General features: G+C 28.3%; 1 long non-coding RNA gene across 1 annotated transcript in view; it reads left to right on the top strand.

Annotated features, from left to right (window-relative positions):
• Nucleotides 1–2,145: 2,145 nt before the first annotated feature.
• LOC123262400 overlaps nt 2,146–15,259 on the top strand; it is an 87,986-nt gene continuing 74,872 nt past the window's right edge. The window contains exon 1 of the long non-coding RNA XR_006508940.1: nt 2,146–2,273. This is a non-coding gene — a long non-coding RNA (uncharacterized LOC123262400). The remainder of the gene's footprint in view (nt 2,274–15,259) is intronic.

Below are 15,259 nucleotides of genomic sequence, written 5' to 3'. Positions count from 1 at the left end.
AGTGAACTGACAGGTGACTTTTAGAATTTTTTTGATAGATAAATAATAATAAAAATAATTTTTGAATAAATAAATTAAACTATTAATATAATTTTTTGATAATTTAATTTATTTGATCGAAATGTTAAAAAAAAAAACGACAGTGACGCGGCAGTTTCCGAGCAAGCTGTGGAATTGGCGATAGAAGCACTTATAGTTCTTATTTCTGCCGATAGGGAGCATGCGCGAAGGAATTCAAATTTATTAGTCGGTTGAGCGACGCTCTGATTGGTCGATTTTAAATTTCAACCGTTAACTCGAAGGAATAGTTCTCAGATTGCTCACTAGACTCAACAGTTGTAAAAATGACGCGTCATTGTTCTCGGGTCATCATCCGGACGGTTTTAATTGATTTAATAATTAAATACTCGATTAAAATTTAAAATAATTGTATATAAATAGAAAGTAGTAATGAATTATTGTTAATTTATATGAATTTTTATTAGCATCCTCGATAAAATTGCGGGATGGAGAATTATAAAATTTTGCTGAGCCATTTTTGCAAAAGTAAAAAAAAAAGAGAACAAAAATAAAATAAAAAATGAATTACTAAATAAATAAAGAAGTTAAATAAAATGAAACTATTTTTTTTGAGTAACGTCAGTAGAGTGTCGCGTAAATTCGTCGAAAAATCGATCGATAAATTTCTCGGAAGCAAAAAGGCTTGAAGTTTTGTTCCGAGCTATAGACAGATTTGATTGTTATGATTATTGTGATAATGAAACTAACTAACGGGTGATTTTTAGGATTTTTCTTAACTAATAAAATATTATAAAAATAATTTTTAAATAAATAAATTAAATTAAATTAAATAAATTATTAATTTAATTATTTTATAATATTTTCAGTGAAGGAATTTTTTTTTTTAGCCAAAAAAATTCCAAATTTTTAGTAATTTCAGTTTTATTGTGATTATTGTTATTATTATCGTTATTTCTACTACTGTAATTTTTGTATCGTGAACATAAGTTGATAGTGATATTAATTGTTAATTGAAAATAAAAAAGTGAAGTGAAAAAAAAGTAAATATATTCAAAGTGTGATTTTATAGTTCAGTGATTGTTTTAATTGAAATTTAAGTGCGTAGTTAGTATAGTAAGTGAGTGATTATTGCTACAGTGTCAGTGGTGCTTAGAAGAAATCAAAGCCATTGTTGGATTACATGAAGAAATAAATACATTTATTATCCATTTATTATCATAAATAATATGCAACTGGTGAGTATTTTTTAGTTTCCTTAAAATTTATTTGGAAATAAAAATTAATAATTCAATTTTATTTTACAGGTATTTTGGCTGCGAAATTGATTATTTTGGAAATCCAGGTATTTTGTGATACAAAAATAGTGTATTGCAAAGACAGTCGACAAATTTTTGTTTTTATTTTATTGAAAATTAGAAGTTATAAAAAAATTTTGTGCAATTTAAGAAATTATTTTGGCTTTTAATTACTTAATAATTTTCGCTAGGTTAAAAATTACAGAAATATTACAAAAATTTATTTTACTCAAAAATTGTCGAGTATCTAGAATAACCAACCGAGCAGATACTGACAATTTTCAAAATTTCTTATCAAATTGAACAGTTATGTCAAGAATAGTTAAAGACTTGCAAATATGAATCACGTAAATTCTTTATTGATATTTTAAAAAATTTATTTTATTCAGAAATTGTCAAGTGTCTAGTGGAATAAAAGGAGCAGATACTGACAATTTTTAAAATTGCTTTTTATAGTTGAATGATTAATCAGAAAATAATCAATAAATTCCATGAATTAGTCTTTAAGTTATTTTTATGTATTTTAAAAAATTTATTTTATTAAAAATTAAAAACAAAAATAAAAATTAGTTTAGCAGATATTTGATAATTTTAAGAATTTTTTAACAAATAAATTATAGCAAAAAAAAATTGACATTTAGAAATTTTAAAAAATAAAATATGCAATTTCTTTAACATAATTTTTTGGAAAAAATCTATTTTTTAAAAAAACTTAAAAATTGGTTAAGTGACTGCTTACTTTAATGTCATAAAAAAATTAATATTTATGATGGTAAATTCAAAAGTTATTAATTAATTAATTAACGATAGGAAATTAGATCACAAAATTGCACATATGATTTTTTTTTTTTTTTTTTAATAATTTAAAGAAAAAATTGTCGACTGTCTATACTATTAATTTCACAATGTCTTCTTCCAATTGTATCAATTATCATATTCTGCATCATCCAACAGTTGGTGAGTAATTTAAAAAATTATTGGAATAAAAATAAATTTTACAAAAACTAAAATAAAATGTTTTGGCATTTAGTAAAAATTTTTGGATATTTTATACATACAATGTTTGTTGACCGCGCGGTATGACGTTTCATGATGCATCGTCCGGCTTTTGTCACTTTCGGGTAGCTTACCGTAGAGTAAGAGTGACTACATAAAAGAAGGGAATAAAAATAAAATAAAAATGGAAATGAGAATAAGAATGAGAATGGGAATAATAAAGATGAAAGAGTGCAGCGAAATAGCCACCCACAAAATTAAACCGCACGTATGAATGGACAGCGCCTGAGCCGGAGCCCGAAGCTGCGGTTTGTATGCGATGGCATGCTCCAGCTCGTCCTACACACAACCAAAGTATTCACCCGGACACATAACACTACCCTGTATGATAGATGGGTGGCGCAAAAACCGCCAATGCTGATTGATTAGTCACGCTGGTCGCAGCTCCAAATAGCCCTCGAGCATTCACACATCCTCTATATAATACCACGGCTCTTCAACTAAATAATAAAAATATTTTTTTACTTTTTTTAAATTCAATGCTTTTAAAAAATATTTTTATTAATTTTATCAGTCAGTTTTTTTTCTATAAAACTTTTTTTTTAATTATTTTCACGCAAAATATTTCATTAAAAAAATTTTGCAATAATTTTTGACTTTAAAAATTAGAAAAAAAATTATTTTTTAACACAAGCTAAAAAAAATATTTTTGTAAAATTTATCAGTTATTTTTTTCTCTATAAATTTTTTTTTTTAATTATTTTCACAAAAAATATTTGTCTAGAAGTTTTCTGGAATAATTTGTGACTTTAAATATTAGAAAAAAAAAATTTTTTTTAGCACTAAAGCTAAAAAAAATATTTTTATAAATTTTATCAGTCATTTTTTTCTCAATAGAATTTTTTTTTAATTATTTTCACAAAAAATATTTCTCTAAAAATTTTCTGGAATAATTTGTGACTTAAAAAATTACAAAAAAAATAATTTTTTATTTTATTTTTAACACTAAAGATAAAAAAATATTTTTTTTCTATTTTAAACTCAATTAATATTCTTTTTTTCATAAATTTAATTAAAAAAAAAAAACTGTTTTTTAATTATTAAAGCAAGAAAAAAATTATTTCAATCTTAAAAAATCAATAAATGAATTCTAAAACTCAATAAAAAATTAAAAAGAAATTTTTATTAGCTTTAAAATTGACGTGAGATGTTCCATTAAAATAACAACTCATCTATTGATCATCTCCTCGCTCTCAGATAATTATACATTTAATCATATCGTGAATAATTAACAATTTCTCGAGATGTAACCTGTTAATTCCGTAATGAGCCTCGGATGTTAAAATTTACAATCGAAAATCGTGAATAGAGTCAAGAATAATTAATAACCCTGATTAATGCACTCCGATAAAATGTATGTCCCATGTCCATCATCCACTATTTCACGAACTCATCAATAATTTCTTCAATTTCCTTATAATTATTTAATGAGATCCAAGTACTCTCCTAGTATAAAAAATGTCTATAAAAAAATAATACGTAGAAATACTTTTTTTATACATTTTTAAATTAATTAATAACATTTTTGAGAAAATTTCCGATAAATTTTTATTAATTATTAGGCTACGTAGATTGAATTTACAAATTTTCAGGAAGTTTTAAAAATTTGATTACTTCGCGTCGATCTCCTTAAACATTTATATAATTAAAAACCCCGTCTAAATTTTAAAATTTCCAACAAAAAGTCTAATTATCAAGCCAGCAATAAATCATCTTTGAAAATTAATAATACTTTCCTTTAAAACAATAATAGCCCCCATAAATTTTCATTAGAAGTCCTGATGATGCCCGCGGAAGTTCTAATGCAAGCTCATAGAATAGAAAAAAAATATAAATAACAAGAATAGCATAGAAGTATAAGAAGAAGTTTCGCACGATCGTGCACTCGTGGCGAGGTCACCGGGGCTTCGAATGTTGGTCACTGCATGCGACGTGTCTTGACTCGGAGTCTCTCCTCTTCTATCACCCGCTTCGTCCTCCTCCAAACAAACTCTCCACATCTACTATTATATTATGTACAGCCTCTTAGTCTGTACTATTACAATAATACTTCTCAAGATGGACCTTAGGATGTAGGTGGACCCGGTCCACTCTGCCTACCCACTCATCCTTCTTTCTCCGTATCAGTTATACTTATTTATATTCTTATCTCATCTCTCACTCGCTAGGTGTCTCTCTCTTCTCACAGACACAGACTAGCTCTTGCGAGTACATAAAGTTCATAGGTAAACAGTTAACCAGGACTCAATAGCGATCATCTTCTTGCGGACTCTGTCTGCTTAAACTTGTCTGCACTCTCAAGATCGTGGATCGTGGCTACAGTTAATAATAAAAATCTCCCGACCCGCGGATAAATTTTATGCTTAAGATATAATACTCTGTACTGCGATTTAAATCTTGTCGGGCAATAAAAGACACCGACATTATATATTAAATATCTTATACATCTTTAATTTAACTAATGTTGAATTATAAATAATGTGTGCTTTACAACTCTGTAATTTCATATAAATTTATACATATTTCCAGCTAAAAGGATATTTATTGAAGCTAAATACCAAATCTCAAGTCTCATCTCACCTATTTTTGCAAACATCTAGTTAAATTTAATTAAATAAAATCAAACTAAACGGTTTAGGTTGTACTCTAAGCTTCAGGTGGTCTATTGAAAAGAGTCTGAGAAGAATTAGTTGGGTATATTATGTATATAGAAGGGTATGAGATGGAGGAGTACTGTAGAATATATGTATGTATTCCATATTCTGTAGATGTACATACAGCCAGTCAGATACAGAGTGCAGAGTTGGAGGTAGACATGGACATCGTGAGTGTAACTCGCGGCGGCACTTGCCAGGTATATAGGGCAACTGTAGTCTCACGGTTTCCGCGTGCTATTCATCTGCATGGCACATAACCATGCGATGCAATAGTCATCAACATTACTCTACTCGGACGCTGCTTATTTTAATATCATTTTCTTCTTTGGGTCTATGGGATTTTTTGAGATTGACTAACGGAGATTGGAAGTTTTAGAAATTTTTCATTTATTATTTTTTTCGTAATTAATTTGATAGAAAATAAATAAATAAAATTTTGCTTTATTAAATAAGGACTTTTGTTAAATTGCACGGTACTTTCTTTAATATTGACGTTTTTAAAGATATAAGCTCATCTCGATGTTATACTCATCAAGAGCTTTCATTTGAGTACCCACATGGATTTTTGATATATTTTTCATATATACATATATATAAATATATAAAATATATGAAAAATTGATGAGGGTACTCAAATGAAAGGTTTTGATGAGTGTAACATCGGGATGAGCTTATATTTTTAAAAATGTCAATAGTTCACGAGATACAGGGTCATTTCTTAATTATGTATCTAGAGATAGAGTATTTTCGAATGCAGCCTAAATACTTATCATTATAAAATGACTATCGGTGAGAATGATATGAAACTTTGAAAAGGTACAAATTCTAGTTAAGACCTTTGTAATGACACAAAATTTCACTAAACAAACTAATTTTATCATATGACTAGAAATAAATTATTTCTGATTATATAAATAATCATAATTATTTTTCTAGTCTTCGAATTTTAGAAAATAATAACTTTATAAATTCTTTATTTTCGATTATCATTAACGGAAAATATAAATAAAAACTTAGAGATTTATTTATTCACTGTGCAGAAAAAAAATATAAAAATAATATAAACAGTTGTCCGGCATGAAAAACACCAAAGATAATAGATTTCTGCGCGGCAACCTTTAATTTAAAATAAATCTAAGAATACTTAGGTCATGAATTATGATTACAGCGGGAAAGAATGAAAAAGCAGATAGTTGACGCGGTCGGTAGACCGATGTCACGAGGAGGTCGAGTCGCCACCAATTATTCATTAAAATTTTCTTAATAACAATAGCAATAGTAATACTCGGCTCTATAGAGAAAGAGAAAGAGAAGCGCCTTTGCTGAGGCGGAGAGTGAATAAAAAGTACGAAAGGTGGCTCAGTGTACAGTACAGGGGATCCCGCGTCCTCTACTCCATCCAAGGATCGCCTGTACTCGTGTGACGGAGCAGATAAAGCCCGCTCCGGTAAATCGTGACGCTGCTAAGCGGTATTCAGATTGCGCTCTTAGCGGTTTCCACTGATTTTTCCTTTCATTTATATTATTTTTATTCTGACCAAGCGAAATGAGACAAAAGGAGTCTTCTAGTGACATCTAATAGAATTTTTTAATTGAAAAAATTTCTATCTTATTGATATGATTTTTATTAAAATTAAAAAAAAAAAATTAACTTCCAAAATTGAATTAGTCTCAAATTTTTTTTAATCAAAATATAAAATAGAAAAAATAATTGCTAAATTATTAAATTGAGTAAATTAAGATTGGATATTATTATTAAGTGTGAAAAAAATAACGAGAACACCTTAAACTGCTGAGCGATCTCCCGGGAAACCGACAAGATTGGTATCACAATACGGATGTATAATACACGTCACGAGAGCTTGAGAATGTCTCGTACTCGGTATGGGTCTTGTATTATGTATTCGCACGTATCTTACCTCGCTGAGTAAAGGATATATACATGTATAAACACTGTATATCATACATCGGTGAGGAGTACGCACACAGGCTTGATATACATAAATATAAATATAAATATACATGGATTGGATATGTATACATGTATCGAGCACTGAGTAATGTAATAGTCAGCAGAAAACGATAAAATGTTTCGCCGTCTAGTGCCTCGCCTGATCGGCTCTCACTCTCACCGACTAATCTCACCGAGATATAAACTCCTCATTATTAACCACCTCCATAACATACTTTTTTTTCGTGGAGATTTGGAAAAGGATTTGGTCGGTCAAAATTATGTATTTTTATCAAATTTCAGGCTTTTAAAATTATTTTTTTCTCCAAAAATAAGATTAAGTAAAACTAGACATTTATTAAAATGTTATCCAATAAACAATTTTGTTTTTTTAATATTATTGAATTAAAAAAAAAAAAATTATTTAATTGAGTAAAAAGAGCTTTTCTAGCCCAAGAACAAATTTTTGAAGACTAAAACATTCTAGGTTTAAATTAATTTCTTTTTTTGTATAGCTGAACAAAAAAATATGTTATAATTATCAATAAGATTATTTGTAGTCACAAATTAATTTTTTTTTTTTTTTTAAAATGAGAATAATTATGGTAAAACATTGATTTTCAAGCAAAACCCGCGGAAAAAATTTTTTATGCATTTTTTTACAAAAGAAAAATTTAGTAACTATTTACAAGTAGGCTCAACCCCATTTTGGGCTATAACTAGGTGAAAAATTAACATTTCGACGTTCTAATTAGCAAATTGTCTAACTCTATTTTAGAGAAACTTCTATTTGTACTAAATAAACAATTCAAAATTTATCACCACTTTAAAAAACCATTTAATATCATTATAATATCTAATAGAGATATAATATTTAGATTTGAATTATTCAAATAATTTATAATTGGATTATTGCTGCATGAAAATGTTAAAAAATTACCCTCTAAAAAATAAGGATAGACAAATTTCTAATTCGACCGTCGATTTTCAAATTTTTTTTTATTCTGCTTATTTTTACGGCGCATTTATGATAAAAATTTTCGTGAAAGAAAAAAAATAAAGATTTTGATAGCTTTTTTGCCTTTAAAAGTCGGAAAAAATTTTGGCTCATGTTTTTGGATAAAATTTCTATCTTATATTTTTTTGATGTTTTTGTTATATTTTTTTTTGATAAGTACATGAAAAAACGAATTAAAAAAAAAAAGTTGAATATCACAATTTTTTTTTAAACTTATAAATTTTTTTAAAAATTTCTAAAATTTTTTAAAATTGTGATAATCAACTTTTTTTTTTTATTTGTCCATTTTGCATGCCTTAAGCGCGAAGCGCGCAGGTATGCTCTACTCTTGCTTAAAAATCGTGATTTCGATTAAAACGTGATTTTCATAATTTAAACGAAAAAAATTATGGATAAAAAGCATATTGAAATAAATAATAGTAACTACAGAACACGTTAAAAAAATTTTCTTATCGATTAAATAAGATTTCTCAGAAAAAACTCGTTTTTCTGATGAATTAAATGAATAAGAGCGTGGTATTCACGGGAACTATGGGCTTGACACCACAACTTTGTCAAAAATCACTTTCACGATTTAATTTTTTTTTTGTTTTATTCCTGAGGAAGTTTATCAAAACCCTTGTGAAAATTGCGTGTCAAAATAATTCCGTTTCGATACAGTTAATTTTTTTCGATTGTCAGTTCGGTGACTTTTTCTGCGATTTCGGCAGCCATCCACTCTTATAATTTAGATGAAAAATATGAAAATATACACAATAAGACAAACTATTCGTAACGTGATTGGTCAAATATATCATAAGTATGAAAATATAGATAACTCCATACTAAATTCACACGCGCGCTTGCGCGCGCAACGTATACTAGTATATATTATTTTTCATAAACAGAATTGAAATAACTATAAACAAGCAGAAACTATACATACATGATGGTATAATTACTAACTGTTTTATCATCTGTTAAAATTTTTCTTTAGTTCGACCTACAGAGGGGATAATACTACTCGCGGGAAAATTCAAATTAAAAACGAATAATTTTTGTTATGATCTAAATAATTTATGTATGACATGAGCGCTTAAGGCATGCTCATTTGGATTTTCCAAACTTTTTTTATATATTTTTCAAAAAAAATATTTCAATAAAATCAAAAAGAAATTTCGTTCAAAAAAATAAAAATTGAAATGCTTGACTCTTGTAAATATTTCCCAAAAATTATTTTACTACCCAATTAAATTAAATTCTAAATAAAATTTTTTAGTCAGCTCTCTATCTCCCAGTAGCCTTTCCATCTTTCTCCAAAAGATTCTTTCCTCTGAATAACTAAAATCGGAAACTTTCCTAAAAACTAAAATCACGAAACAATGCAGAGATAAGTTTGTGGGAGATACGGTGTCAGATCCCGCGATAGACACCTCGCGTACACACACTCTCTCTCGGTCTCTCACACATAGACAGAACAGCTCACACAGTCTCGAAGAAGACGTGCCAAGAGGCTAGGCCGCTGTACTAGCCGATCAGCGAAGTGAAAGTTAGATGTGTGGGCACGGGATGCGCACGAATTCATTTTTTCGGCCTATTCTCTATCTCTCCCGCTCCTGCTGCACCTAGAACAGAGTACAGAGAGCCTAGAACATCGAACATATAACACAAATCCAACTGGGGATACCGCAATATAAATACTAGAGACTAGAGACTCCTTAGCCTGGAGCCTGGAGCTAGACCAGCAGACTTGGGACTAGGACTGGTGTTGACTTGAGCATTTGCAAATGTTCCCATGTACTTTTATACTTATAATACTCGAGAACTCTTAACTCGCACACTGCACACTGTATTCTGCATATGTATGGCCGGTTTAGGTTCAGTCGTAGTAGTTGTAGGTATATAATACAAAACGATCACGAGAGTATGAGGCCTCTACTCCTCTGCTTCTATCCTCACTGTGCAGTTGCAGTATCCACCATGAGTATATGACTACTAATACCGAGTTTTCCTGTTTGCTAGTTCAGTGTGGGCACACACACCGCTAGACCAGAATTTAACCTATGTACTTGTATGTAGTTATATTTATACATATATCTTGTGGCCTAACTCCGTGACTTATCGACTTGGTGCCTACTGATGTGTCGTGTACACGAATCGAAAGGCCTCATAGATTCGACCATGTGATATCCAATTGTATCGTATGCTTCTCATGTTTTTTTTTTTTATTTATATTATTTATGGTATAAACGGAAATATATTTTTTATATAATAAAAATTAATATATATAGAGCATTTCGTAATGACTACTTTTGAATCCAATCTCCTTTAATTAAAAAAAATATTTTTTATCTCGTTAAAAATTTTTCTAAAAAAATTCAAATTTTTTTATACAACCTAAAGAGGCTTTTTTATTTTTTTTTTTTTTTTTTAATAATTTTGGTAATTAGTTACAAATTCGTTTTTTTTTATCTACTTTTCGAAAAAAAATATATTGAAAACATCAAAAAAAGGTAAAATAGAAATTTTATCCAAAAACATGAGAGCCAAAATTTTTTCCAACTTTTGAAGGCAAAAAATCTATCGAAATCTTTTTTAATTTTCTTTCACGATATTTTTAATCATAAATGCGCCGTAAAAACAAGCAGAATATAAAAAAATAAATTAAAAAATGTTAATTTTTCACCTAGATATGGCAAAAAATAGAGTGGACCCCTTGTAAATAATTACCATAATTTTTTTTTTTAATTTTAAACACAAAGATCTATCGAATTTTTCATTTTTTTTGAAAAAAATCATTGAATTTTTTCATTTTGTCATTTTTTACTTTTTTTTTTGTTTCAAAAAAAAATTAATTAATCCTTTAAAAAATCTAATTTCGAACTACACCTTTTACTCTTTTTACTAAACATTTCAAAAAATTTGTTTTTTTAAAAAAATAAGTGGATAATTTTACTATATTTTAGATCCTATTAAAAATCCACCGAGAAATTATTTTTAAAAAAAAGTCCAACTTAGAAAATGGTCAATTTAATTTTAAATATTGCAAAAAAATTCATTCAAATAAATAAAAAAATTTTTATTTATAATAAAGAACAAAATTTCACTCTTATCAACATTTCTCAAAGACTTTTGAAGAAATAACGGAAGTAAGAGAGGGTTTATTAAGAAAAGAAACGATTAAAATAGGGGTTTACAACAGAAGTCATTGTCTAACAACCTCGATGAATTAATTACACCGTGAATAGATGATGATAAGATAAAGACGCCGGTTAAGATCCGAGATCCGTTTTGTTTTTTAGAGGGTGCAAGACAACGAATATCGATCCCCAGAACAATTGATGGTTCTGTCTCGCGTCTAAATCTATCCGAGGGGGTAGGATGATGACAGTTGATTTGTTATGGTCAAGGGAAGAGTCGATTGATGGAATTTTTTGTCCAGTAAAGATTGGAGTGCTTTTTTCACCAATAATTTTTCATTTTTTAGAATAAATAATCCTCCATTAATTAGCTCGCTAGAAAAATTTATCTCGATGTAAAATTTCATGCACAGGGCCCTATCGCAGTACAAATAAGATAAGAGAGTAATTTATGGTGGTCACTGAAAAAAAATTTTTTTAAGAAACTTTCTTACGTAAAAAAACTTAATAAACTAGCAACCTTGCAGTCACTATGTGACTGCCATGACTTGTGAACTATAAATAAATAAAATTTTGCTTTATTAAATAATGACTTTTGTTAGATTACACTGTACTTTCTTAAATATTGATCTTTTTAAAGATATAAGCTCATCCTGATGTTACACTCATCGAGATCTTTCATTTGAGTACCCACAAGATTTTTTTTATATATTTTATATATTTCACAAATATCATATATGTAAAATATATGAAAAATTTCATGTGGGTACTCAAACGAAAAGTTTTGATGAATGTAACATCGCAATAAGCTTATATCTTTAAAAATATCAATAATTACACGGAAAAAAGTAAACTCTAATATTCACTCGGATTCCGGTTAATTTTTACAGTTTCAAGCAGTAAAGCGGACATCGGGGTGGCAAAAATATGAATATTACAGAACTTAATGTAGAAAGTATAAAAGCCACAATTTATAATTTAATATTCAAAATAAGTTATTAGTAGCTGTCACTATAGTAAATAACGATTCTTTTATCTTAAAAAATTACAGTTTCAAACAGTAAAAATTGCCATTTCAATATACAGTCCATATTATGAGGAGAAGGGGAACTCAGATGAAAGAGAAGGGGGTCTCACTCTGGGAGAATTTGACATTTGAAACAGTAAAAATTATACTTTTAAAATATACATTTTACCAGTCCAAGCAAGTCAATAATTACAGTTTGATTTTTAGCGTTGTGTTTAAAATTTACCATTTTACTTTGTAAATATTGACGTTGCTTGTATTAGAAATTTACTAACTTTATTGTATACTTTTTACATATCATAAGATCATTTTTTAGATACGAAATTATAAAGTGAATAGTAAAATCACGATTTTACTGTTTGAAATGGTAAGTTTAGCAGTTTATCATTACTTATTATAAATCGACTGTTATTTATTACAGTTTACTTTTTTCCGTGTAAGAAATGATGTTGTATCTTGTCACCTAATGATGTTATTGAAGATATAAGCTCATCTTGATGTTACACTCATTGAGACGTTTCATTTGAGTACCCACATGATTTTTTTTATATATTTCATATATTTTATATTTATGGTATTTATGAAATATATAAAATGTATAAAAAATTAATGTGGGTACTCAAATGAAAGGTCTCGATAAATGCAACATCAAGATGAGCTTATATCTTTAAAAATGTCTTTAGTTCACAAGATACAAGGTCATTTTTTAATTATATATCTAGAGATAGAGCATTTTCGAGTACAGCCTAAATACTTATCATAATAAATTGACTATCGGTGAGAATTATATGAAACCTTGAAAAGGCACAAATTCAAATCAAGATCTTTGCAATGATACTAAATTTCACTAAAAAAAACCGATTTTATCATTCGACTATCCTGAAAACAAAATTTTTCTTATTCTCTTAATAATATAGATTAGTACACTGATAGAAGGATTTATTTGTATTAAAAAATATTTGTTAATAGTTAACAAATCATTTATTAGAGACCATTTTTTAGTATTAAACAAATATTTCTTAGCATTTAAAATGATTTATTTGTATTTAATAAATCTGATATTCATTTATTAAATATTAATAAATCTTTTTAAATACTAAAAAATATTTGTTAAGGACTAAAAAGCGGTCTCTAATAAATGATTTGTTAAATATTAAAAAATATTTTTAACTATAAACAAATCCTTCTATCAGTGTACCTACTTATTAAATACATGCGGTTTGAATCCACTGGAAAAAACTTCTTTTAACCCCGCGGTAAAAATGAAATAAAAGTTAAATCAAAGAAAACACAGGACAACATCAATTACGATTGAAAGGCAACCGAAAGAAAAATATTGTCATTATTTGGGTGGTCCACAAAAAGGAAGAGGGAGTGTTCAATATTATATCCTAAGCACTAATCTCGAGTTGCCTTATGAATACCACGGGCACGGACAGTCCGGGTTTAGTCCTTCGGCGTTGACCGACGCATCTTGCATCCTGTCGTTATCCATCCTTGCGTGATCCATGATCCATGATCTATACTATGGGATAGCTTTTCTATATTTATCCAAACTAAAACCGTACGTGAGAAGGCATACGTTTAGGCGTGAAACGATCCGTAATTCGTCAGGGTCCGGCTTATTTTTACTCGACATAATAATAACCAGCATTCAGATCTTCTATTTCTATTCCTCACAAAGTGGGTACTAGTCTGTTGTATCCATCCAGCTAAACTCATCTTCATCCTCAACTTATTCACCTTTACTTTGTGTCTCCGAATCACAATCACATTTAATATCCCAGATATTCTTCACAAATCATCTTCACTTTGCTATATACAGATTTAGCTCGACTTATTATACAGCAAATAAAGCTAGAATTTATTATTTAAAATTTTGAATTTAGAATTTAAATAAAATAAAAAGTAAGACGTGATCCAGATCGAGATTTTTTATCTGAGAACACACAGGGTGATTGTAATCGAGAACAATGAAAATACACTTTATCAGTTTGGATTGAAATTTATTTTATAATGATATATTTATATGTTTATATTTATACGAGCAAGATGACATATTATATTGTATATCGGAGCGGACGTTTAGTTCCACGAACGGATACGGCTTGTTTGTCCAGATAAGGGCACAGGTGGGGCAGTGGACAGTGCAGTATTTCATCTCTCAGCCAACAGCCACGTCCGTTTTTTTATTTTCATTATACATATATACTCATATTAGTTTATTCAGCGATAAAAACACACTTATCCCCTGCTAGAGCTTCAGTTTCTTAAAAACTTTATAAATTTTACAGGTTTGCTTTTTATTAAGGTAACATTTTATTGTTGACAAACATTCTTAGTTAAATTTACAGAAATTCATAATTTTTATAAATATTTTTGGGAGTAAAATTAAATTTTGTTAACAACGTCCAATTTTTGCCTTAGTTTTTCGTTTATAAAATCGAGTACTTTTCGGCTGACTATCTTGTGGAGTCTTTTAAGTTTTTTTGCTAGAGTTACAGTAGCAGAAGTCTGAAATAATTAATTTTAAAAATTGAAACTTAGAAAAATTATTAGTTATTTTTTAATTGATAAAAAACATTTTTAATTACTAAATTTTGGCTAATTTTCATATAAATTTTATATTTTTTAAATTAAAGAGATCCAAGTATCCTCCTAGTGTAAATAATGTCTATAAAAAAATAATACGTAGAAATACTTTTGTCATGCATATTAAAATTAATTTTTAAATTAATTAATAACATTTTTGAGGAAATTTCCGATAAATTTACTCATTAAATAATTATTAACATTTAATTGACTAATAAAAAATATAGCACTCTGAATTACCGGTATACACTTGACAACACAAAAAGAGTTCCCTAGCCTTCGAATTTATGTATGTTTACTGTCTAACTAAAATGACTAAGATCTTCTAGCATTTAAAAAACCGCGGTTACTTATGCTTTGAGTAACTGCGCAAGCGGTGTTGCCAAGTCAAATACAAGACTTTAAAGAACGCAATTTCCGAGTAATTTTTCATAAAAAATATAAAATATCTCCGTAATACGTTCGGAAAGCTACTTTTTTATTGTTTTAATCTTTAGCTTATTATTTTTTCAATCAAATTCAA

Source organism: Cotesia glomerata, linkage group LG4, assembly GCF_020080835.1.
Source record: "Cotesia glomerata isolate CgM1 linkage group LG4, MPM_Cglom_v2.3, whole genome shotgun sequence".
Lineage (NCBI taxonomy): Eukaryota > Metazoa > Arthropoda > Insecta > Hymenoptera > Braconidae > Cotesia > Cotesia glomerata.
The sequence above is the reverse complement of the archived record's forward strand: the minus strand, read 5'-3'. Positions and strand labels throughout refer to the sequence as shown.